We start from the raw sequence: 26,806 nt of genomic DNA, 5'->3' as shown, positions 1-26,806 counted from the left end.
ATACGGAGTCGCATACCGCCAAGGCGCCCGAAGTGAAGGGAGGATTAAGAGGCTGGGTGCCGCTTCCTCCAATATGGTGAGACGCGCTGCTGGGTGCACGCGACGGCTGGCTGCCCTCTGGGGAGCAGAGGGAATCCCTGAGGCCGGGCGAGAGAGAGCAGGCAGTGCCGACGGCTCCATCATCGAGAGGGACACGGAAGCCGCGGAGAGGGTGCCGATCAGGCAAGTGCCGGGCGATTGGAGGGGGAACGCTGCCCGTGCGTGGCACGAGCTGGGTGCTTTGGCAGCGGTTCTGCCCCTGTGTTCTCTTTTGTAGGGACGGACCCCGGGCGAGCTGAAGGAGCCCCTTCGGCGGAACAGCCCTCTGATGTCGGGCCGTCTGCGGAATATCTCTCTGCTGGTGCGCAGGTGCGCTCACAGCTGGAGGAGCCTACGGGGGAACGAGTGGCTCGGAACAAAGGGGCGGGGAGGCCTCGGAGGGGGTGCCGATCGAGGAGGCCCCGGGGTGCCGGTAAAAGGGGGGAGCACAACCTGTGCGAGGCGCAGGGATGCACCAAGGGCTGGTGCTCGATTGTGTCTCCGCCCTGTCCCTGCTAGGAGTGCGGGCCGGACCCCGCTATCCTCGAGTGGGACCCGCTTCGGGGCTCTGCTGCCCTCGCGGGACGGGTCGCTCTTACCCACGAGTGGTCTTCGCTGGCTGTGGGGCACTGTCAGGGATGCCAGGCGCCATGACCCGCCGGACGCCAGGAGGGACCGGAAGAGGGTCAGAGCCCTGCCTGGATCACGTGGGGTTTGCCTTCCGGTTGCTTTGGGGCCACGGGTCGAGGGCATGGAAGCCCTTCCCTGTAGGGGCCCGTGGTCACGCCAGGAGGCGCCCAATGCCTTGGGGACTTGTTTCCCCAGCACTCCCGCCACACCAGGAAGTGCTGGGGGGAAGACTTTGGAGGATACCCGGAGAGCTGCCGGGAGAACAGCCGGCACTTCCGCCACGCTGGGGCGTGGCTAGAGGAGGAATGCCGGGAACACCTGGGGCTCATCCGGTCCTGTATAAAGGGGCCGCCTCCTTCATTCGAGGCTAGAGTCGGGTGGAAGAAGGACGAGGCAGAAGAGAGTGGAGGCGGCCCGAGAAGAAGGCATTGTGGCCAGGACTGAGTGTCATTTTGGGGTTTGTGCACTTTATGGACTTTTGAACTGGGTCTGAGTGACCATTGAATTGGGTCTGAGTGACCAATATTGTAAATTATTGTGTTTAATAAACGTGTGGTGGTATTTTAACAACATGTCCGCCTGTCTGTGTCCGGGCAAAGTTCACAATATATAGTGGCAGTAGGGGGGGCTAGTGCTCCCTTGAACCCTGAGGTAGAATTCCAGACACCAGGTAAAAGTCCAATGCTTTTTATTTTCTTTTCCCACAGTGCACCAAGCACCCTCCACACTACTCATATACAATAAACTCTTTTCAACACAACACTATAATCACTCTCCTCCTCGCCCAGACACTTTGCTCCTACAACCTCCCAGCACAGCTCAGTGTCTGGACTGAGGCACCATCCTTTTATAGCCCCTGACCCGGAGGTGATTCTGTCCCATCAGTCCATAGTTCCTAATTCCTTCCGGGTCAGGGCAATCAGTCCTTTTATTCAACCCGGGAGCACGACATTTCTTCCTGTCACGCGGACCGCGGACGTACTCCCGGGTCATACGGCATCACAGGGCCCATAAGCCCCCCCACAGCGACTCCTGGTGGTCCCCAAGGTATCCAGCAGGGCTGTGTATAAACACTACAAAGTCCATAAGGCCCTGCTGGACCTCGGGGCACGATCCTGCTGTCGAGAGAGCTCCTCCTCCTGGCGGCCTGGGGGTGCGGACCGGCATGGGGAAGCCGGAAGTCCTCCACAATATATATATATACTGTGTATATTGTCACACAAGAGCGACTAGGGAGGAGCTAATGGACCTAATGAGCAGCACAAAACCACAAGACAGGGGACTAACAGCTCTCTCTCTCATTTTAACAGGAAAAACGAGAAAACAACGCCTTGAATTTGTTTCCAAAACCCTAGCCAGACTTCCAGGCCGCTTCTGGGTTCCTTTGTTTCCTCCGGTCCTCCACTGATGATGTCACCACCATCCCATGACCCTCAGCGTCCTCTTTCCCAGCATTCCCATTTCCGTTCCCACCTCATCAAATATCCCTGTTCTCCCTACTGCTTGTCTTTTGTGTAACCCATGACTAACTGTATTGCTATCTTGCAGAGTGCTTTACAGTATACGGGGACAGGATCCCCAACCCTTAATCTTGGTCTCTGTGTTTCCTTTCACAATATATACATATATATTGTGGCGAGCAGCTGGGGGTGGTACCCAGCCAGGACGCCCGGAAGGACCGGAGGAGGAATTACGCCTCCTACAGAACATGAAGGGATGACCGTCCTGGTGGCTTTGGGGACCACGGGAAAGGAGCATTGAAGCTCAACCCTATAGGGGCCTGTGATCACCGCCGGGGGCACCCAGATGCCTGAGGAGCCATGGCCCTCAGCACTTCCGCCACACTCGGAAGTGCTGGGGGGAAGAAGACCAGGGAGAACCGGAGTGCTTCCAGGTGCACACCCAGCACTTACACCACACCAGGGAGTGCCGGCAGAAGTTCTTTGGGAGGCACCTGGAGCACGTCCGGGTGGATGTAAAAGGGGCCGCCTCCATCCATTCGATGGCTGGAGTTGGGAGGAAGAAGGACAGAGCTCGGGAGGTGAGGAGTGGAGGCGGACCTAGAGAGAGAAAGGTATTATTGAAATGCCTGGACTTTGGGGGTGAAAGTGGGTTGTGTGTGCACTGTAAATAGTACAATGTATATTAAAAGTGTGCTGGGTTTTAAACCTACGGTGTTTGCCTGTCTTTTTCCGGGCCGGCTTCCACTATATACTATATATATATATATATATATATATATATATATATATATATATATATATATAGAGTGTCACGCGACGCTACGAGTAGGAGGCAGCGGACGGATTCGAGCACCTGGGAACGTGTTCGCCGGCAGGGAATGGCGGGGGACTAACTTTCTCCCTCTGCTTCCTCATAGGAAAAAAAGACCGCAGTACGGCACTTCCACCCTCCTCCGCCATCTTGCCATGACGTCATCCTTCCCGTCCTCCCTCACGGTCCTTCCCAGCATTCTTGCACTTCCGGCTCCTCCCTATAAAATGGCGCGACGCCACGGTTCAAGGCCACGCTTATGAACAACTTATTGTTTATGATTTTGACCTGTGTGTTTTTTGATTGTGGAATCCCGACAATATACAGGGCCGGAGAACCCCAAACCTCTTTGCTGTCTCCTGCTCCATCTTTTACATTGACGTAGTCGGCAGGATACAAGAGTCCTCGAGATGACGGAGGGACAGGACCTCAATACCGCTGCAGACCATGAATGCCCAACTCCAGGCCCTGCAGCAGGCGCAAGCCAACACCACCCGGGAGTTAGAGGCCACGAAGGCCAGGCTGGCCGAGGCGCAACGCAACAGGCAAGAGCCGGCCAAAGCAAAGCCTCCCCCACTGGTAACTATGACCGAGGCGGACGATATAGAATCCTACCTCGGGATATTTGAAAGGACGGCCACCCGGAACGAGTGGCAGCGGTCCAGTGGGCATCCATTCTGGCGCCCTACCTCAAGGGACCCGCGCAGCGGGCCTACTATGACCTCCCGGAGGAAGAGGCCGCAGACTACAACCTCTTGAAGCCAGAGATCTTGGCCCGCTACGGCATAACGCCGGGCCAGCAGGCGGTAGAATGGCGGAATTGGCAGTTCTCCCCGGAAAAGCCTGCCCGTGCCCAGGCGTTCGAGTTCTGGGGCAAAATGGGGCGCTGGCTACGGCCGGAGGGATCCCAGGCTCGGAGAGTCGTGGAGCAGGTGGCCTGTGAGGGCCTGGTGAACGCTATGCCCAATTCCCTCGCCCAGCAGGTCCGGCGCCAACCCTATAAAGATATGCCAGGTCTCCTGGAAGTTCTTGAGCGACAGCTCGCGGTCCCCAACTTGGGGAGGCAGAACGGTCCGCCTGCGTGGGAACCGACAGGGACGGGCAGCCAACACCGAGCCTACTCGACGCGCTGCGGAAGCGCCACCCAGACCTAAAGACAAACCGGGCCCGCCGCACTGTTACAAGTGCGGTGAGCCCGGCCACCTGCTGCCAGCCTGCCCTTTAAACACCTCCGCGGAGCTGATGGACTGCACCTTGGCGTTCACCGAAAGGTACTGTACCCCGCCGCACCCCTTGGCGACTCCGAACACGGGAGTGGTTTTATTGAATGGGCACATGGTGATGGCTTTGTTTGACTCCGACAGCAACATAACCATTGTTGCTCGCCGTTATGTGTTGCCGCGACAATGGCTGACTCGGCATTTGCAGGTCACTTGCATGCATGGAGGGACCAAGTCTTATCGTTCCGCACAATGTTATATTACCTGGAAGGGGCACCCAGTCAAACTGACGGTCGCTGTGTTGCCCGAACCCTCCTATCCGGTGATATTGGGACATGACTGGTCAAAAAGAACATGCGGTAAAACACTTACCACTCCCGGGGCTTCGCTGGATCTAGTAATAAGGGGGCAAGGCGCCCCTCCCACGGGAGTTAGTTAATGTATTTTCTAGAGTGGGTATACCCAAGGAAGTCCTTACGGACCAGGGTACACCCTTCACCTCGGATACGTTCAGGGAAGTGGCCAGATTACTGAGAATAAAGCACCTGAAAGCGTCTGTCTATCACCCTCAAACTGACGGGCTGGTCGAGCGCTTTAATCAGACGCTTAAGCAGATGCTTCGCAAGGTAGTCAGCGCGGACGGTAGGAACTGGGACCAGCTTCTACCGCTCGTGCTGTTTGCTTTATCGGGAGGTACCTCAGGCCTCCACAGGCTTCTCCCCATTTGAACTTTTATATGGACGTCAACCCCGAGGAATTTTGGACATACTAAAAGAGGGCTGGGAGGCGGAGCCCCTTCCTTCCTCCAACATATTGGAGTACGTAAGCAACGCGCGACCGCTCACAAAAATCAGGCCAATCCTCAAAGATCACGTGACTCGCGCGCAAGCAGTGCAGGCCCGGTGTTACAACCGGAACTCCGTCCTCAGGGAGTTCCGCCCTGGGGACCGAGTTATGGTGCTCGTTCCTACCTCCCACTCTAAATTGCTCGCTCACTGGCAAGGACCTTACGAGGTTAAGGAGAGAAAGGGCCTCGTCGATTATCTGGTGAAACAACCCAATCGTCGACCGAGTGAGAGGATCTATCATATCAACTTGTTGAAACCTTGGAAAGAAAGGGAGGAGCTTCCCGACTCCCATAGGTCACTCTCCCTTTTTACGAGCGTAACTGCCCTTAACCTCGGTGAAGAGCTAACCCAGGCAGCGGCAGGAGTTAACCCAAACACTCCGCGCCATCCCCGAAGTAGTGAGCGAGTCACCTGGCCGGACCTTGTTGATTGCCCATGACATTGTCACGGACCCCAGGGTGATCGTCCGGGAGAGGCCCTATAGACTCCCGGAGGCAAAACGCACGGAGGTAGAACTAGAGGTACAACGAATGTTGGACATGGACATAATAGAGGAAAGTCATAGCCCCTGGTCCAGTCCTATCGTCCTCGTGTCCAAGCCCGACGGCTCCTGGAGATTTTGCAATGACTTTAGACGTCTGAACCAAGTCTCCAAGTTCGATGCCTATCCTATGCCCCGCATTGATGACCTCCTTGAGAGGCTGGGTACGGCTCGATATTTGACTACGCTGGATATGACTAAAGGGTATTGGCAAATTCCCTTAACGGCATCCGCGAAAGAAAAAACAGCCTTTAGCACCCCTAGCGGGCACTGGCAATACAAGGTACTCCCATTTGGACTACACGGGCCCCGCGACTTTCCAACGCCTGGTAGATAGAGTGCTGAAGCCCCACCAGTCCTATAGTGCCGCCTACCTGGATGACGTCGTCATCTATTCCGGCACCTGGGAGGAACATCTATTGCAGGTATCGGCTGTCCTCAGAACACTAGGTGGAGCCGCCTCCGATCAACCCACGGAAATGTTTTTTGGCATAAAGGAGGCCAAATATTTAGGCTATCTAGTGGACGGGACAGGTGCGACCCCAGTGCTCTAAAATTAAAGACATCTTGAATGGCCCGTCCGAATACCAAGAGGCAGGTGCAGGCTTTCTTGGGGTTAGCGGGGTACTACCGCCGGTTTGTTCCCCGCTTCTCCGAAAGAGCAGCACCCTTGACTGACTTGACAAAGAAGGGTGCTCCCCTGTACGTGGTGTGGACCAACAAGGCGGAACACGCATTCAGTGACCTAAAGAAGGCCCTAACGCCGGCACCTGTGTTGAGGTCGCCCGATTTTGGGCTCCCTTTTTTTCCAGACCGACGCCGGACACAGGCCTGGGCCGTTAAGCCAAAGCGTCGATGGTGTCGAGCACCCCGTAATGTATCTAAGCCGGAAACTGATGGACCGGGAGACCCGGTATGCGGCAGTGGAGAGGGAGGCCTTGGCCATTAAGTGGGCAGTGACCCATCTCCGTTACTACCTGTTGGGTCGCGAATTCACTCTGGTGACTGATCACGCTGTTCTTCAGTGGATGTCCCTGCACAAGGAGTCGAATCCGCGGGTCACCAGATGGTTTCTAGACCTACAACCGTATATTGTCACTTATCGGCGAGGCACCCTTCAGGCCAATGCTGATGCCCTCTCTCGGGTTCACGACCTCTCGGTTAGGTCCGCCCGACCTGACGGTTCTGGGCTAAGGGGGGGGATCATGTCACGCACGCGCGAGTAGGAGGCTGCGGACGGATTTGAGTGCACCTGGGAACGTGTTTGCCGGCAGGGAATGGCGGGGTACTAACTTTCTCCCTCTGCTTCCTCATAGGAAAAAAGACCTCCCTCTGCCATAGCTGAAGGCTGACCGCAGTATGGCACTTCCGCCCTTCCTCCGCCATCTTGCCATGACGTCATCCTTCCCGTCCTCCCTCACGGTCCTTCCCAGCATTCTTGCACTTCTGGCTCCTCCCCTATAAAATGGCCGCGGACGCCACGGTTCGGCGTCACGCTTATGAACAACTTATTGTTTATGATTTTGACCTGTGTTTTTTTTTGATTGTGGAATCCCGACAATATACGGGGCCGGAGAACCCCAAACCTCTTTGCTGTCTCCTGCTCCATCTTTTAATATATATATATATATATATATATATATATATATATATATATATATATATATACAAATACATACATGCATACATATATATCTATCTATACTAATAAAAGGCAAAGCCCTTACTGACTCACTCACTCACTCACTCACTGACTCATCACTAATTCTCCAACTTCCCGTGTAGGTGGAAGTCTGAAATTTGGCCAGCTCATTCCTTACAGCTTACTTACAAAAGTTGGGCAGGTTTCATTTCGAAATTCTACGCGTAATGGTCATAACTGGAAGCTATTTTTTTCCATATACTGTAATGGAGTTGAGCACGAAAGCCGTTGGGTCGTTTTGTGTGACATCATCATGCCTCCCACGTAATCACGTGAACTGACTATCAACGCAGTACGTAGAAAACCAGGAACAGCTCCAAAAAGCGCTGACGAAAACATACATTATATAATTGAGAAGGCAGCGAAACAATAAGAACCGCGCGAGTGACATATACAACCATATTCATGAGAGCTGCTACTTCGGAAACAAAGCACGGTATAAACCTAAAGTTTAAATTAAGTTCATAGACAGGCATTTGTCATGCCCACGGGTAATGCAGGATACAAGTTTAATGAGAGGACGCAGGATATAAACGAGAGTTTTCATCACTTTGTAGCTAAGTTAAAATTGCAAGTCAAGGGCTGTGCTTATGCAAATTCCGAGAGACTGTGTTTGTGGGGGATTGACAGTTAAGCAGTGGGGAGTCACGCCATCATCTCCCCTCCCATTCACCTCATTTCGCTGTGAGCTGAGCTCTGCAGCTAACGTCGTCTTGAGGAACCAACTTTGTGACGCTGCCACCAAACACTCACAGAAAAATCCACAAGTTAATACAGGAGTTTCTCCACACTGAATCCTCCAGGCACTACTTACAAAAGGTTACATTGACAATCGTGTTACGTTATTTTTAAAATCTTTCCTTTTCTTAGCACAAGCACAGCTGAGAAGCTTAAAAAAATAATGCATTTAATCACACTTTGCACTCCAAACAAAGGGAAACTTCTGTCAATGCATGATTTCCTGGTACAACGATTACATTGATCAGCGCTTCCCGATTCATTTTACCCTCGCACCCCCATTTCAATTCAGATGCCTCCAATTTCCAGTAAGCCTCTGCTGTGCGATGACAAGTAATAAGTCTCAGGGACAGACCCTACAAAACGATGCCATTGATTTCAGGCAAGATTGCTTTTCTCCTGGACAACTATACTTTTATTCTCAAAAGTGAGCTCGCGCAGCTTTGTCATATTACAACCAGAGTGCAGCCAGAAACTTTTAAGTGCTGGGTCTTATCTAACATTAAATTAAGCCGAGGACATCACAACATCCTGGCATCACCGTTATACCCTCTGATCTCCCATTTCAATTGAAATGCCTCAAATTTCCAGTAAGGCTCTTTGCGATGACAGTTAATAAGTCTCAGGGACACACCCTACAAAAGTTTGCCATTGATTTGAGACAACATTGCTTTCCACCTGGACAAAACTATACATTGCATTCTCAAAAGTAATATATATATATATAAATATATACACACCCGGATCTACATACTGTCAAATAAACGAACCACACACCCTAGCGCAACATGAGAGGCTTCGCCTTTAGAGCTGACGTTTGAGGTTCGATTCCCGAGACGAGGTGCAATGAGTGTGTACTGCCTGATGAGCCCAGAATTAGGGCGAAGCACGTGCCACGTACTGTTTGCATTATTTGATAGTAAAACTATTTCAATATATTCAATATATATATATCAGCGCTTCCCGATTCATTTTATCCTCGCACACCCTTGGTTTAGGAAGAAGTATGAAAAAATATGAGGTTAACACAGAAAAACAGATCACCAATTGAAGCTTTATCAATAATACATACTTTATTCGCCATCAATAATTGTTTTGGTAAAGCCATACTCAGTGTAATTCTCCTTCCATGTTATAATTTTTCCGCGACTAGCCATGATTAAATAAACGGTAAAAAGTAAGAGCGAAGCGAGGGTGACTTATTCAGGCAGGCAGGCTTACAGCTCAATAGCTCAATTTGGATATAAGTAGGTTCTATTTAGTCGCCAGAAATATCTTTGGTAGGAATGGAAGTTGGATTTAGTCTTTAAATTTCTATGGTGAAGAAAAATTTATGCAATGATGATTAAATTTAGCTTTCATTCCTACTAAACATATTTCTGTCGACCAAATAAAAATTACTTATATTTAAAATTTACATAGAACTTGAACAAATAAGTTCATAATACCCACGCAGCACTAAATGCACGTAAGATTAGGAGTCATTCGTTTTAACAAGCAGCGTGTTGCACTGATACGAAATAGCCTGCCCATTTAATTATTTAGGAATGGTTAGATAAATTAAGATTTTGTACAAATAATGTTTTTAATTTTTCTTCCACAGCGAAATGAGGTGAATGGGAGGGGAGATGATGACGTGACTCCCCCACCCGCCTTAACTGTCAATCCCCCACAAACACAGTCTCTCAGAATTTGCATAAGCACAGCCCTTGACCTGCAATTTTAACTTAGTTACAAAGTGATCAAAACTCTCGTTTATATTCTGCGTCCTCTCATTAAGCTTGTATCCCGCATTACCCATCACTTCCGCGTCACGCCTCCTTGATGATGCCACTTCCTGTATGGGCCTTTAAAGCCACCATTTTTACCACTATGGAATCAATTCTGTTTTGGACTCCGTGTTGTGAACATCTTTCTTCAATTCTACAAACCTTTTGCAGCTTGTACCTCGGTTTTCTGAGAGAGCAACGCCCTTGACTGATTTCACAAAGAAAAGAACTCCTAACAACGTGGTATGGACTGACAAGACGGAAGCTGCGTTCTGTGACTTAAAACAGGCTCTTACTTCAGCACCAGTGTTGATCGCTCCTAATTTTTCTCTCCCATTCATTTTCCAGATGGACGCTTCGGACACAGGCCTCGGTGCCATGTTGAGCCAAACTGTCAATGGTGTTGAACACCCCATCATGTACCTGAACCGGAAACTGCTGGATCGAGAGACCAGGTATGCAGCGGTGGAAAGGGAAGCCCTGGCAATTAAATGGGCGATCGCGCAGTTGAGGTACTACCTCTTGGGCCGGCAATTGACTCTAGTGTCGGATCATGCTCCTTTATAGTGGATGGCCCTTCACAAAGAATCGAATCCATGGGTCACTAGGTGGTTTCTTGACCTACAACCTTACAAGTTTTCACTCATTCATCGTAAGGGCTCTCTCCATACCAACGCTGATGCCCTCTCTTGTGTTCACCACCTCTCGGTGCAGGTTGCCCAACCCGATGGGTCTGGGCTGGGGGGGGCCTTGTCACACACGTGTAAGTAGGTGACAGCTGAAGAGCTTAAGTAATGTCAATACCACATCCGATCAGGGGAGGGCGGGGTGCACTGACTGTCTTTCTCAGTTCCCTACAGATCTTTCCCAAGAAATCCTACCAGGTTCCGGTACCAAAGAAGACGGCACTTCCGGGACCTGCCTCCTCAATGATGTCACTTTCGGTCCAGCTGACGTCACCTCCGGGTCATGCTTCCTCGATGACGTCACTTCTCTGTTCAATTCTACAAACCTTTTGCAGCTAGGGATATTATATGGGTGGCTGCCCCAAACCTTTTTATGATGACTGGTCTGTGTTTATATCACTATATATATATATATATATATATATATATATATATATATATATATATATATATATATATATATATATATATATATATATATATATATATATATTTCATATTGCGCAAGTGCATGGGGAGCAGCTTAAGGACCTGACGTTCACCGCAACAAAGGCAGGGGACAAAGGCAGGGTACTAACCTCTCTCTCTCTTTCCCCATAGAAAAGATGAAGCACCGCCGCCATAAGTCTGCCTGGACAATCCAAAGAACAGCACTTCCGGGTTCCTTTCTTCCCTCTGGTCCCTCATCAATGATGTCCAACACCCATTCGCCACCACGCCTTCCCAGCATTCCTCGCGCTTAATTTCAGGTCTGCCACTTTAAATTGTCCGTCCACTCATTCCCTTTTGTCTTATGATTTTTGATGATTATTGGACCTGAGATATTTTTGTTGCAGTATACGGGGCTCAAAACCCCAAACCTTGCTAAACGAGTTTGTGTTTTATTACAGTGGCGCAGCCGGCAGGATAGAGACACCCCGAAATGATGACTGAAGGGCAAGATTTAAACAGCGTTCTGAACACTTTGGCCAACGAGCTCCAGGCGCTCAAGGTGGACCATGCCACCACAAAGGCTGGCAAACAACTGGCAGCGGCAGAAACAGTAACGCCGGAGCCCACGCGACCTCCGCCTCTTTCTATTATTCCACTCTCGGAGGCGGACAACATTGAGTCGTATCTCTCCATCTTTGAGAGGACGGCCACCCATAATCACTGGGTGCAGGCGGAGTGGGCCTCTATTTTGGCCCCGTCATTGATCTTCCCGAGGAGGAAGCCACCCAGTAACTCCGACCAGCAGGCGAGGGAATGGCAGCACTGGAGATTCGACCCCAGCGGCCCGCCTAGGGTCCAAACCTTCGAGTTCTGGGGGAAGATCGGATGCTGGCTACAGCCAGACGTCAACCAGGCTCAACAGGTTGTCGAGCAGGTGGTCTGTAAGGCATTTATATATGCCATGCCGGACTACCTCACCCAGCAGGTTCAGAGACATCCGTTTAAGAATATGGGTGGCCTTCTGGAGGTACTCGAGCGACAGCTGGTGGTGCACCGACTTGAGGAGTCTGAGAAGCCAGCTCGTGGGGTCTGACAGGGACATGCGGCCACCCCGGAGCCCACCCGCCGCGCACCAAAGGCTCCAGCTAAACCGCGGGACTGGCTCCGCACCACTCTGCGCTGTTTCAAGTGTGGCGAGGTGGGGCATATCGTCAGCTCTTTTCCCCTGAATCAAGAGCCCATGGATTGCAGCTGGATCAGGGGTGAGAGGTATTGCGCTTTGTCTAATCCTCTGGCGGTCAAAAATACAGGAGTGGTATTAGTTAATGGGCACTCGGTAGTGGCATTGTTCGATTCTGGAAGTAACATTACCATTGTTGCTCGCCGTTATGTTGTACCGCGACAGTGGAGTGCTCCAAACTCGAGGGTCACTTGTATACATGGGAAGACCAGGTCGTACAGGTCCGCCAAGTGCTTCATAACCTGGGAAGGGAAACCTAGAGAGATGGTCGATGCGGCGTTGCCCGAAACCCCCTTCCCGATTATACTGGGACAAGACTGGTCGGAAAGTAAACGCAGTAGAACTGTTACCACTCCGAAGCCCCAGTTGGATCTGATTATGGAAGGACAAGGGTCTCTCCCAGCTGCTCCCACGCCGTGCTCCAAGGTGACTAATGATGATGTGGAGGTTCCAAGGGAAATTTTTTGGCTGTGGACCTCGCCCCAGAAATATGACCAGACGAGGTTCTGGTCAAGATGAGCTTCACCCCGATCCACTCGCCAGCGTGGAGTATCAGTTTTGCTCCACGCCGGCGTCCTTTAAGAGAGAACAGTGGAATGATGATTCCCTGAAGTTTGCCCGGAATGCGATCATATCCATGAACGATATATCATTAGCTGATTCCATGCCACCAGGACCCCACTTTGTATTGGATAACGAATTGCTCTATCAAGTTGCGGAACACGAAGGTGAGGTGCGGAAGTTGCTGCTAGTCTCACGGACCTACTGGTGGCAAGTGTGCAAACTAGCACATGCCTTAGGCGCCCACCTCAGGGCCGAGAAAACACTGGAGAGGGTGAAGCTCCAGTTTTACTGACCCGAGATCAACGAGGAGGTCCGATGCTTCTGTCAGTCCTACCCGGTCTGTCAGTTACGTCAGATTCCCAGGAGGTACCACGCTCCTCTAATCCCGATCCCCCTCATAGACATGCCATTTGAAAGGATCGGTGTCAATCTAGTAGGACCCTTGGAACCTTCGACACGAGGCCACAAATATATATTGGTAATGGTCGACTATGCAATTCGATACCCAGAAGCAGTTCCCCTGCGAGCTGACAATTCTAAACACATCGCACAGGAACTAGTAGCCCTCTTTTTTCCCAAATAGGCATACCTAAAGAAGTCCTTACAGACCAAGGTACGCCCTTTACTTCGGATACGTTCAGGGATGTGGCCAAGTTGCTCCGCATTAAGCATCTCAGGACGTCAGTGTACAATCCCCAGAATGATGGTTTGTGGAGCGTTTAAATCAGATCCTGAAACTGATGCTCTGCAAGGTAGTCAGCGCGGACAGTAGGAACTGGGACCAACTTTTACCCCAGGTACTTTTCGCTTACCGGGAGGTGCCCAAAGCCTCCACTGGGTTTTCCCTCTTTGAACTCCTCTATGGATGCCAGCCACGGGGCATTTTTAATGTGTTAAAAGAAGGTTAAGAAGGAGAGGCACTTGCCTCCACCAATATCCTAGAACATATCGCACAATTACGCGATAGGGTAGAGAAAATTCAACCCCTCCTAAAGAAACACATGTCTAAGGCTCAAGCAGCGCAGGCACACAATTATAATAGAAATTCCTCCCTACGCGAATTTCAGCCGGGGGACCGCATAATGGTGCTTGTGCCCACTTCTCATTCCAAACTATTGGCCCATTGGCAGGGTCCTTACAAGGTTAAAGAGAGAAAAGGGCTCATAGACTATTTGGTGCTCCATCTATTTCACTATTTTGTGAACCTCTTGAAGCCCTGGGGAGATAGGGAAGAGTCGCCCCTCTCCGGACTTCTCGAGAGGTTGGGGACAGCTCATTATCTGACTACTCTTGACATGACCAAAGGGTACAGGCAAATTCCCTTAACGGCATCCGCGAGAGAAAAAACAGCTTTCAGCACCTCTAGTGGACACTGGAAATACAAGGTACTCCCAATTGGACTTTCTAGTGTCTGGTAGACAGAGTGCTACGGCCCCACCAGTCCTTCTGTGCCGCCTATCTCGATGACGTGGTCATTTTTTTCGGCACCTGGGAGGAACATGTATTGCAGGTATACGCCGTTCTCCTGACACTAGCGAAATCCGGGCTCCGTATCAACCCTCGGAAAAGTTTTTTCGGCTTGAAAGAAGCCAAGTATTTAGGCTACCTGGTAGGGGGGGGGGACTGGTGAAATCAGTCTTCCAAAATTAAAGACTTCCTCATATAGCCCCATCTGATCATCAAGAAGCAGGTGCAAGCCTTCTTAGGACTAGTGAGTTATTATCGCCGGTGTGGCAGTAGGGGGAGCTAGCGCTCCCTTGAACCCTCAGAGATGACTCCAGACACCGGGTAAAAGTCCAAGACTTTTTATTCTTTTTCACCGTGCACAAAGCACCCTCCACACTACTCATAAACTATTTTAAACAAACTCCAACACAATAAACACCCCTCCTCGCCCAGACACTTGCTCCTCTACCTCCCAGCTCAGCTCAGTGTCTGGACTGAGGCACCATCCTTTTATAGCCCCTGACCCGGAGGTGTTTCTGTCCCATCAGTCAATAGTTCCTAATTCCTTCCGGGTCAGGGCAATCAGTCCTTTTATTCAACCCGGGAGCACGACATTTCTTCCCGTCACGTGGCCGTGACGTACTCCCTGGTCATACGGCATCACAGGGCCCATAAGCTCCCCCCACAGTGACTCCTGGTGGTCCCCAAAGTATCCAGCAGGGCTGTGTATAAACACTACAAAGTCCATAAGGCCCTGCTGGACCTCGGGGCACGATCCTGCTGTCAAGAGAGCTCCTCCTGGCGGCCTGGGGGTGCGGACCGGCATGGGAAGCCGGCAGTCCTCCACACCGGTTTGTACCTCAGTTTTCTGAGAGGGCGGCACCCTTGACCGATTTGACAAAGAAGCGGGCCCCTTTTCATGTGGTGTGGAATAGCAAGACGGAACGAGCATTCAGTGTTTTAAAAATGGCCCTCACCTCGGCACCTGTCCTGCAAATACCTGATTTTACTCTTCCTTTTCTCCTCCAGACCGATGATGCTTCGGACACAGGTCTAAGTGCCGTGCTGAGCCAAAGCATCGACGGTGTCGAGCACCCTGTCATATACCTTAGCCGTAAACTGTTGGACCAGGAGACAAGATATGCAGCGATCAAATAGGAGATCAGAGGGTATAACGGTAATGCGAGGAATACATTCAGAGTGTGGCGCTCTGCTGTTTTTTTGTGAAGCTGCCTTTACACAGCTTCTCCGCTGTTTTATAAACGAACGCCGTATAAGGCCGTCCTTTCTCCTTGCTTCGTGGTTCTCTACTGTTTTATTGTTCGTTTATTACAATTGTTATAGTTATTGTGTAGCTATTTCAGACTTACTTTACTGTTCAGGTACCTATTTCCTTTATTTAATCCACGGCTTCTCCGCTATTTTTTGTTTGTTTATTACGATTATAGTTATTTATTGATTCCCTTCTTTAGTTGACTGTCTGCTCATATAAGGCACTCTGCTGTTTTTTTGTGAAGTAGCCTTTACACAGCTTCTCCGCTGTTTTATAAACGAACGGCATATAAGGCCATCCTTTTTCCCTGCTTCACCAAGGAAGCAGCCTTTTTATTTAATCCACGGGTTCTCTGCTGTTTAATTGTTCATTTATTACGATTGTTATAGTTCTCTTTGTATACCTCGTTGTCAATTCAGCACTCCGGCTGTAATATGACCAAGCTGTGCGAGCTTACTCTCGAGAATGCAACGTATAGTTGTCCAGGAGAAAAGCAATCTTGCCTCAAGTCAATGGCAACCTTTTGTAGGGTCTGTCTCTGAGACTTATTACTTGTCATCGCGAAGCAGAGCCTTACTGGAAATTGGAGGCATTTGAATTGAAATGGGAGATCAGAGGGTATAACGGGGATGCGAGGAATACATTCAGAGTGTGGAGAAACTCTAGAGACAGCGTGTGTATTAACTTGTGGATTTTTCTGTGAGTATTTGGTGGCAGTGTGACGAAGTTGCTTCCGCAAGACCGCGTTAGCTGTGGAGCTCAGCTCGGAGCGAAATGGAGTGAATGAAATGAGGTGAATGGGAGGGGAGATGATGACATGACTCCCCCACCCGTCTTAACTGTCAATCCCTCTACAAACAAAGTCTATCTGATTGTGATGTCCACAGCTTTATTTAATGTTAGCTCAGACCCGGCACTTAAAAGTTTCTCTCGCACTTTTGTTGAGTTTGAGCCAAACATTATTCTATCCCTGACAATCTCAACTCTCCTTTATATAAATCAGTAAAGGAGAGAGGACTAAACGCTAAGGAAAAAGAACGGCAAGACCGCGTCAGGTGCAGAGCTCAGCTCAGAGCGAAATGAGGTGAATGGGAGAGGAGATGATGATGCGACTCCCCCACCCGCCTTAACTGTCAGTCCGTCCACAAACACAGTCTCTCGGAATTTGCATAAGCACAGTACTTCACCAGCAATTTTAACTTAGTTACAAAGTGATCAAAACTCTTGTTTATACCCTGCGTCCTCTCATTAAACTTGTATCTTGCGAATATCATATTAGTTGTGGGCATGACAAACGCTAGTGGCAGCCTGTCTATGAATTTAATGTAAACTTTAGGTTTACACCGTGCTTTGTTTCCGAAGTAGCTGCACTCATGAATATGCTTGTATGTGTCACTCGCTTCATATTCTTTTTCTACCTTGTCAATTGTGTAATGCGTTTTTTGAACAGGTTTGATTCATGGAAGTGATCACTCATACTGCGTTCAGTCAGTTCATGTGAGCTGCTCTCTTGTGTGATGTTGCGATGTCGACGGCTTTATTTAATGTTAGCTAAGACCCGGCACTTAAAAGTTTCTCACTACAGCAATTTTGACTCCGTTTGAAAGTGATCCAAAGTATCGTTTATACCTCGTTCTTCTCATTAAACTTGTATCTCGCGAATATGGTATTCGTCGTAGGCATGACAAACGGCAGCGGGAGCGTGTCTATAAACTTAATTTAAACTTACGGTTTACACCGTGCTATATGTAACATCTACATATATATACATATACAAACATATATATGGTTGAAATAGTTTTTACTGTCAAATAATGCAAAGAGTATGCAACACGTGTTTCACCCTAATTCTGGGCTCATCAGGCGTACACACTCACTGCACTCCCTCTCGGGAATCGAACCTCGGGCATCAGCGGCGAAGCCTCTTAAGTTGCGCCACGGTGTGTGGTTCGTTTATTTGACAGTATGTAGATCAGGGTAATTACATTCAAGGCATTCATAGTCTGAATCACAATCTGATTGTATGGGTTGTTACCTACAAGGTAACGCTTGTGATTGGTCAGCAAGTCGGCTAACATCCGCCACGGTGCCCTCTTTCAGTTGCGAGAAGCAGATCATAGAATGGTTGAAATAGTTTTTACTGTCAAATAATGCAAAACAGTACGCGACATGTGTTTCACCCTAATTCTGGGATCATCAGGCGTCACTCACTGCACTGCCTCTCGGGAATCGAACCTCGGGTGTCAGCAGCGAAACCTCTTACGTTACGCCACAGCATGTGGTTCATTTATTTGACATTATGTAGTTCGGGGTAATTGCATTCAAGGCATTCGTAGCCTGAATCACAATCTGTGCAGGAGGACTGGAGGAGGGCTTGTGCCTCCTCCAGACCGTGAGGGGGCGTCCGTCCTGGTTATGTAGGGGCTCGGCAAAGGGCTTGGAAGCCCAGCCCTGTAGGGACCCGTGGCCACCGCCAGGCGGCGCCCCGATGCCGGAGGATCCCGTGAGGGACCCGGTCGGGCCGGAGCCCGCCGGACGCCTAGGAGGACCGGAGGAGGGCTTGAGCCTCCCTCCAGACCGCAAGGGGGCGATCGCCTGGTTGTATTGGGGGCCACGGGTAGAGGGCTTGGAAGCCCAGCCCTGTAGGGACCCGTGGCCACCGCCAGGCGGCGCCCCGATGCCTGAGGAACCCTGGAGCCCAGCACTTCCGCCACACCAGGAAGTGCTGGGGAGAAGAAGACAGGAGACACCTGGACGGCTTCCGGGTGCAGAGCCGGCACTTCCGCCACACAGGGTGTGTCCAAGAGGGAGTGCCAGGAAGCAGCTGGAGCCCATCCGGGTTCCCATATAAGGGGCCCTCCCTTCAGTTGATAGTGGATGTCGGGTGGAAGAGGACAGAGCTGACGAGAGGACGGGAGGCGGTCAAGAGAGAGGCACAGTGACTAAGAGTGTGGCCTGGACTTTGGGGAATCGGTGCAAGAGGCACTGGGGTTTGTGCACGTTCTAATTGTAAATATTGTAAATAAACGAGTGTGTGGTGGAACTATGTTGTCCGCCTGCCTGTGTCCGGGTCCCAGTTCACAATATATATATATATATATATATATATACATAGTCATATGAAAAAGTTTGGGAACCCCTTTTAATTCTTTGGATTTTTGTTTATCATTGACTGAGCTTTCAAAGTAGCAACTTCCTTTTAATATATGACATGCCTTATGGAAACAGTAGTATTTCAACAGTGACACTAAGTTTATTGGATTAACAGAAAATATGCAATATGCATCATAACAAAATTAGACAGGTGCATAAATTTGAGCACCCCAACAGAGATATTACATCAATACTTAGTTGAGCCTCCTTTTGCAAATATAACAGACCCTAGACGCCTCCTATAGCCTTTGATGAGTGTCTGGATTCTGGATGGAGGTATTTTTGACCATTCTTCCATACAAGATCTCTCCAGTTCAGTTAAATTTGATGGCTGCCAAGCATGGACAGCCTGCTTCAAATCATCCCATAGATGTCAGGGGACTGTGACAGCCATTCCAGAACACTGTACTTCTCCCTGTGCATGAATGCCTTTGTAGATTTCGAACTGTGTTTTGGGTCATTGTCTAGCTGGAATATCCAACCCCTGCGTAACTTCAACTTTGTGACTGATGCTTGAACACTATCCTGAAGAATTTGTTGATATTGGGTTGAATTCATCCGACCCTCGACTTTAACAAGGGCCCCAGTCCCTGAACTAGCCACAAAGCCCCATAGCACAATGGAACCTCACACCAAATTTGACAGTAGGTAGCAAGAGTTTTTCTTGGAATGTGGTGATCTTCTTCCGCCACGCAAAGCGCTTTTTGTTATCACCAAATAACTCAATTTTTGTTTCATCAGTCCAAAGCACCTTGTTCCAAAATGAATCTGGCTTGTCTAAATGATTTGAATACAACAAGTGACTCTGTTTGTGGCGTAAGTGCAAAAAGGGCTTCTTTCTTATCACCCTGCCATACAGATGTTCTTTGTGCAAATTGCCCTGAATTGTAGAACAATGTACAGATACACCATCTGCAGCAAGATGTTCTTGCAGGTCTTTGTAGGTGATCTGTGGGTTGTCTGTAACCATTCTCACAATCCTGCGCATATGCCGCTCCTGTATTTTTCTTGGCCTGCCAGACCTGGGTTTAACAGCAACTGTGCCTGTGGCCTTCCATTTCCTGATTACATTCCTTACAGTTGGAACTGACAGTTTAAACCTCAGCAAGTCTGCGAGTTAGCGCACGCCCACCTCCTTGGAGGCCATCTCGGCCATTGCAGCGAATTAAGCTCCGGTTTTTGTGGCCGGGAATTAATGAGGAGGTTTGCCATTTTTGCAGTTCCTGTCCGGAGTGTCAACTGCAGCAAATTCCCAGGAGGGACTGCGCTCCTCTTGTTCCCCTTCCCCTCATTGATATTCCTTTTGACCAAATTGCGGTCGATATAGTAGGACCCTTAGAACCCTCAGCCCAAGGACATAAATATATATTAGTCCTCGTAGATTATGCGACCCGATACCCAGAGGCCGCTCCCTTGCACTCGGCTACCTCTAAGGCAATCGCAAGGGAACTTGTAGGGGTCTTTGCATGAGGCGACATCCCTAGGGAAGTCCTAGTGGACCAAGGGAAGTCTTTTACCTCAGAAACGTTCAAGGAGACTGCCACGTTACTGAAGATAAAGCCCTTAAGAACCGCGGTGTATCATTCTCAAACCGATGGTTTAGTTGAGAGATTCAATCAGACTCTCAAGCAGATGCTTTACAAGGGGGTCAGCGAGGACGGAAAAATTGGGATCAACTCCTCCCCATCGTTCTCCTTGCCTATCGGGAAGTCCCCCAAGCCTCTACGGGCTTCTCACCTTTAGAGTTGTTATTCAGATGACAACTTTGGGGTATATTGGATATCTGAAAAGAAGTCTGGGAAGGACAGGCTCTTCCCTCGATAAATATTCTAAAATATATCGCACAGTTAAGCGATATATTTGATAAAATTAGACCAATTCTAAAGAGTCATATGGAGGAGGCGCAAGCAGCACAGGCCCGCCTTTATGACTGTGGCATGACTCTCTGAGAGTTCCATCCGGGGGATCGGGTCATGGTATTGGTTCCCACTTCTCACTCCAAATTGTTCAACCATCGGCAAGGCGAAGTGAGTAAACAGCCGAACCTCTCTGGTTGCACATGACATATTGACTGAGCCGGGGGTGATTGTCCGCATGTGGCCCTACAGACTCCCGGAGGCAAAGAAAGCTGAGGTGGAACAGGAAATCAAGCGAATGCTGGAACTAGGAGTGACTGAGGAAGGTTTTAGTCCCTGATCCAGTCCCATCGTCTTGAGTGCTAAGCCCAACGGCAGTTGGAGGTTTTGCAATGACTTCCGTCGGCTTAATCAGGTTTCCCAGTTCGATGCTTATCCCATACCTCGCGTGGACAACCTCCTCGAAAGGATGGGAGCAGCTAGGTTCCTGGCCACACTTGACATGACGAAGGGGTACTGGCAGGTTCCTTTAACGGAGTCCACAAAGGCTAACACAGCGTTTAGCACCCCTAGCAGGCACTGGAAGTATCGTGTCCTTCCATTCGGGTTACACGGGGCGCCTGCAACTTTCCAGCGTCTGGTGGACAAAGTGCTCCAACCCCATAACCCGATGCTACCTACCTGGATGACATCGTCACCTATTCCAGCATGTGGAAGACGCGCGTACAGCAGGTCACAGCGGTATTGCGGGCACTAGGAGAGGCTGGGCTTTGAATCAATCCCAAGAAATGTTTCTTTGGGTTGAGAGAGGCTAAATATTTGGGCTACCAGTGGGCCGGGGTACTGTGAGGCCACAGTGTTCGAAATTAAATGTCATTCTGACATGTCCCCGTCTGCGAAACAAGTAAAATAAAAATATTACAAGTACAGAGCAGAATTTAACAGTAGATGATATCACATAATATGATTTGGATATATGATATATATACATATATACATATATATATACATACTGTACACACATATATATACATATATACTGTATATATATATATACACATATATACATATATATACACATAAATACATATACATATATATACAGCTGTGCTTGAAAGTTTGTGAACCCTTTAGAGTTTTCTATATTTCTGCATAAATATGACCTAAAACATCATCAGATTTTCACTCAAGTCCTAAAAGTAGATAAAAAGAAACCAGTTAAACAAGTGAGACAAAAATATTATACTTGTTCATTTATTTATTGAGGAAAATGATCGAATATTACATATTTGTGAGTGGCAAAAGTATGTGAACCTCTAGGATTAGCAGTTAGTTTGAAGGTGAAATTCAAGTCAGGTGTTTTCAATCAATGGGATGACAATCAGGTGTGAGTGGGCACCCTCTGTTATTTAAAGAACAGGGATCTATCAAAGTCTGCTCTTCACAACACATGTTTGTGGAAGTGTATCATGGCATGAACAAAGGAGATTTCTGAGGACCTCAGAAAATGAGTTGTTGATGCTCATCAGGATGGAAAAGGTTACAAAACCATCTCTAAAGAGTTTGGACTCCACCAGTCCACAGTCAGACAGTGTGTACAAATGGAAGAAATTCAAGACCATTGTTACCCTCCCCAGGAGTGGTCGGCCAACAAAGATCACTCCAAAAGCAAGGCATGTAATTGTCGGCGAGGTCACAAAGGACCCCAGGGTAACTTCTAAGCAACTGAAGGCCTCTCTCACATTGGCTAATGTTCATGTTCATGAGTCCACCATCAGGAGAACACTGAACAACAATGGTGTGCATGGCAGGGTTGCAAGGAGAAAGCCACTGATCTCCAAAAAATACATTGCTGCTTGTCTACAGTTTGCTAAAGATCACGTGGACAAACCAGAAGGCTATTGGAAGAATGTTTTTTGGACTGATGAAACCAAAATAGAACTTTTTGGTTTAAATGAAAAGTGCTATGTTTGAAGAAAGGAAAACACTGCATTCCAGCATAAGAATCTCGTCCAATCTGTGAAGCATGGTGGTGGTAGTATCATGGTTTGGGCCTGTTTTGCTGCATCTGGTCCAGGACGGCTTGCCTTCATTGATGGAGAAATGAATTCTGAAACATATCAGAGAATTCTAAAGGAAAATGTCAGGTCATCTGTCCATCAAATGAATCTCAAGAGAAGGTGGGTCATGCAGCAAGACAACAAGCCTAAGCACACAAGTCATTCTAACAAAGAATGGTTAAAGAAGAATAAAGTTAAGGTTTTGGAATGGCCAAGTCAAAGTCCTGACCTTAATCCAATCGAAATGTTTTGGAAGGACCTGAGGCGAGCAGTTAATATGAGGAAACCCACCAACATCCCAGAGTTGAAGCTGTTCTATACAGAGGAATGGGCTAAAATTCCTCTAAGATGGTGTGCAGGAATGATCAAAAGTTACCAGAAACGTTTAGTTGCAGTTATTGTTGCAAAGGTGGGGTCACACCAGATACTGAAAGCAAAGGTTCACATACTTTTGCCACTCACAAATATGTAATAGTCAATCATTTTCCTCAATAAATAAATAACCAAGTACTTTGTATAATATTTTTGTCTCATTTGTTTAACTGGTTTCTCTTTATCTACTTTTAGGACTTGAGAGAAAATCTGATGATGTTTTAGGTCATATTTATGCAGAAATATAGAAAATTCTAAAGGGTTCACAAACTTTCAAGCACAACTGCACATACATATGTACATATACATACATATATACACATATACTTATATATATATATACACATATACATATATATATATATATATATATATATATATATATATATATATAGTGGCGAGTGGCTGGGGGTGGTACCCAGCCGGGATGCCCAGGAGAACCGGAGGAGGGCTTGGAGGACCACGGGAACGGAGCTTGGAAGCTCAACTCTATAGTGGTTATAGCCCAATGCTGGAGGAGCCCTGGCCCTTAGCACTTCCGCCACACCCGGAAATGCTGGGGAGAAGAAGACCAGGAGCACCCGGAGTACTTCCGGATGTGCAGCTGGTACTTCCGCCACACTGGGGAGTGCCGGCGGAAGATTATCGGGAGGCACCTGGAGCACATCCGGGTGATTATAAAATGGGCCGCTTCCTTCCATTCGGGAGCTTGAGCTGGAAGCAGAGAAGGACGGAATCTCGGGAGGAGAGGAAAGGAGGCGGCCTGAAGAGAGTGAGGCATGTTGTTGAGGCCTGGACTTTGGGGGAGTTCTGGGGTTTTGTGCGCACTTGTAAATATTAGCAATTGTAAATAAACGTGTGCAGGTGAATTAAAACCATGTCTACCTGTCTGTGTCTGGGCCGGCTACCACTATATATATATATATATATTGTGGCATCCAACCGGGGCTGGAGCCCGGCCAGGACGCCCAGGAGGACCAGAGGAGGGCTTGTACCTCCTCCAGACCGCGAGGGGGCGACCGCCCTGGTTATGCTGGGGGCCACGGGTAAAGGGCTTGGAAGCCCAGCCCTGTAGGGACCCGTGGCCACCGCCAGGCGGCGCCCTGGTGCCTGAACAACCTGGAGCCCAGCACTTCCGCCACACCAGGAAGTGCTGGAGGGAAGAAGACAGGGGACACCCGGAGGGTTCCTATTTAAGGGGCCGCTTCCCTTCAGTGGCGAGCGGAAGTCGGGTGGAAGTGGACAGAGCTGGAGAGAGGACTGGAGGCGGCCAAGAGAGAGGCATGAAGGACTGTGTGGCCTGGACTTTGGGGGATCTGTGCTGAAGGCACTGGGGGTGCACGTGAAGTAGAAGATTTGTAAATATTGTAAATAAAAGGTGTGTTGGGTGAACATAAGATGTCCGTCTGTGTGTGTGTGGGCCAGCGTTCACAATATATATATATATATATATATATATATAGTGACTTTAAAAGGTCTTGGATACAGTGGCTCACTGTAAAACAAAAGTGATTAAAACACATAGAAACATGCCCTGGTTAAAAGACAGCACACACACTTTTCTGTTAGACTGCAGAATACACATATGTTGGAGATGTAGGAGGACAACCAGAGTATCCACAGGAAAAGCCATAGAAACACAGAAGAATGCACAGTATTGACACAAGCAATGCCAGCTCTAAGATTCAAACTTGGACATCTATGAGGTTGCAAATCAAATTACAATGCGGCAGCACTGTATGAAAAATGTGTTATTAAAATCAAAGCTTATATAATAAAATGTTACTATTTAACACTAGAATTACCAGAGCCTAAAAACTCGTAGATCCGTCTCCCCTTAAATCGCTTCTTAAAACCATTCTCACCTCTCCGCCAGCCTCCTTTGTCCTGTAAATGTGCCGATAAAAACAAACTGCAAGCAGCCGGCTATTCCATCCCCCCACCGACTTAGAACGTGCACGAACTTCTCCCAGCTCATGCCTCGATTATCTGGGAGTGAAGTGGAGTTTTAGAGTGGAAATAATAGATTATTATTTGGAAAACATGCATTTCATGTGTGTTCCATTTCTACAGTAATCTGTGTAAACACAATGTTAAAACAGAAACTTTTTCATATTTTAGTAATAAATGTTACAAAATGTAGGTATAATTTATAAAACGTGTGAAGTCTGAAGGCCAAAGATCAAATAAACATTTTCATAAAAGGTTCAAAAGTTTTACAACAGCTTCCATGGTGTACTGGTAAGATTTTGTCACTTAGAGCGCAGCAGACTTGCTGTATCTCAAGAGATCCGAGTTCGATTCCCTGCTGGGGAGAAAATGTATTTATTTTTAACCTTCGCCTTTCTGCCTGCCTGAACTCCCTGTCTATCTACATAGTAATAACAGTAATTTTATTATTATATAGGAGCTTCCCTGTCTGCCTGTCATATAGTGCCTTTCCTTCCTATCTATCTACAGTATATATCTATCCCCTTAGCTGTTTTTTATATATCTATTATACAGTGCCTTCCCTGTTTATTTATATATCTAGTGCCTTCTCTGCCTGTCTGTCTGATTGCATATAGCGCTGAACTTACTGCTCTGTACTATTCTGTCCTCTGCGTGTCCTGGAGTACAAAAGAAACACCACCATACAGCAACATGTGCGAACTGGCAAGATCGGGGGAAAAAACACACGGTCACTGATTACAAACCGCAAGATGAATGAAAGAGACAATATATGTAAAAACATCATCACACTAGTGCAATATGATTTGAAAAAGAACAGCGTCAGATTGGATTTGAATATGCGCCCGATCTGACGCTGTTCGTTTTCAAATAATATTGCGTGTACTGTACTATTTTAGAATAAAAACACACATTTGATTTCAGTCAGTCTGTAAGAGCCAGTGTAAATGCATGATAATTGTAAAGGTTAGCTTTTTTTTTTTTAATTCAGTTCCATTCTCTCAGTCGCGTTCACGATCCCCCCATAGCTCGAATGTTATTTATTTGGAGACGCACTATAGCTCGAATGTTATTTATATAGGGAAGAAAGTACAATGTCAGGTGCTCATTCAGTGTAATAGGAACCATAGCACAGAGAGATGTGTACACTGCAACAAGTACACATGTCGTAAATGTAGGAAGGGTTTGTGGGAATTGTTAATATTTGAATGTGATGATTTTATATAGCACGGGTCAGAAATCAGCAGTTCTTAGCATTGCACCACGCAAGCTGTTGTATCAACCGCCTACTGTAACTTGCTTTATTTTTTCTTCACTTATAGTCTAGAATAAAAGTGCACTTGTTTTGTTATACTTGTACACCAACATATGTTCTTGTGTTTGAGCGACACGGGCATGCTCAAAAAATAGACGTGTAATGCCACGAAAAATGCACGCAGGCACTTCACTTCGCAAGCATTGGTACGAGAATGCAGTCACAAGTACGCTGCAGAGCTATAGCGCATCTTTATGTAAAAAACAGCACTGTCACTTGGGGTATTTTAGGGTAGGGAAGGATCCTGAACACGACTGAGAGAGTGAAAAGTGAATAAAAAAAAACTAACGTTTACTAGTATCATAAATTACACTGGCTGTTACACACTGAAATCAAATGTATGTTTTTATTCTAAAATAGTAAGAATAAGAGCAGTTTACTTCTCAAAACCGAGTCATGCTCGATCAAACTCATGACCTTTTGATTACTAGTCAGCAGCTAATACCATTACGCTACCTTGACAATTGTAGTAAATGTGTGTCAATGTGGCATTCTAAGGCGGCTTTTTTCTGCAGTTATATTTTTGAATAAAATCATACTTGTTCTGTTATATTTGTACCTTTTGTGAAAGTGTTTCTTTGATATTTGGACTTCAGGCTTCATACATTATATAGTTTATGCCTACATTTTGTCATTTACTACTACAATATGAAAAACGT

The 26,806-nt window shown here is 47.9% G+C and overlaps 1 protein-coding gene across 6 annotated transcripts in view; it reads right to left on the bottom strand.

Moving 5' to 3' along the window:
- LOC120519111 (butyrophilin subfamily 1 member A1-like) overlaps positions 1–26,806 on the bottom strand; it is a 130,373-nt gene that overhangs the window by 65,658 nt on the left and 37,909 nt on the right. The gene's annotated exons all lie outside the window — the stretch shown is intronic.

This window comes from Polypterus senegalus, chromosome 18, assembly GCF_016835505.1.
Source record: "Polypterus senegalus isolate Bchr_013 chromosome 18, ASM1683550v1, whole genome shotgun sequence".
NCBI classification, from domain to species: Eukaryota; Metazoa; Chordata; class Cladistia; order Polypteriformes; family Polypteridae; genus Polypterus; species Polypterus senegalus.
This window is presented reverse-complemented; position numbering and strand designations above follow the sequence as displayed.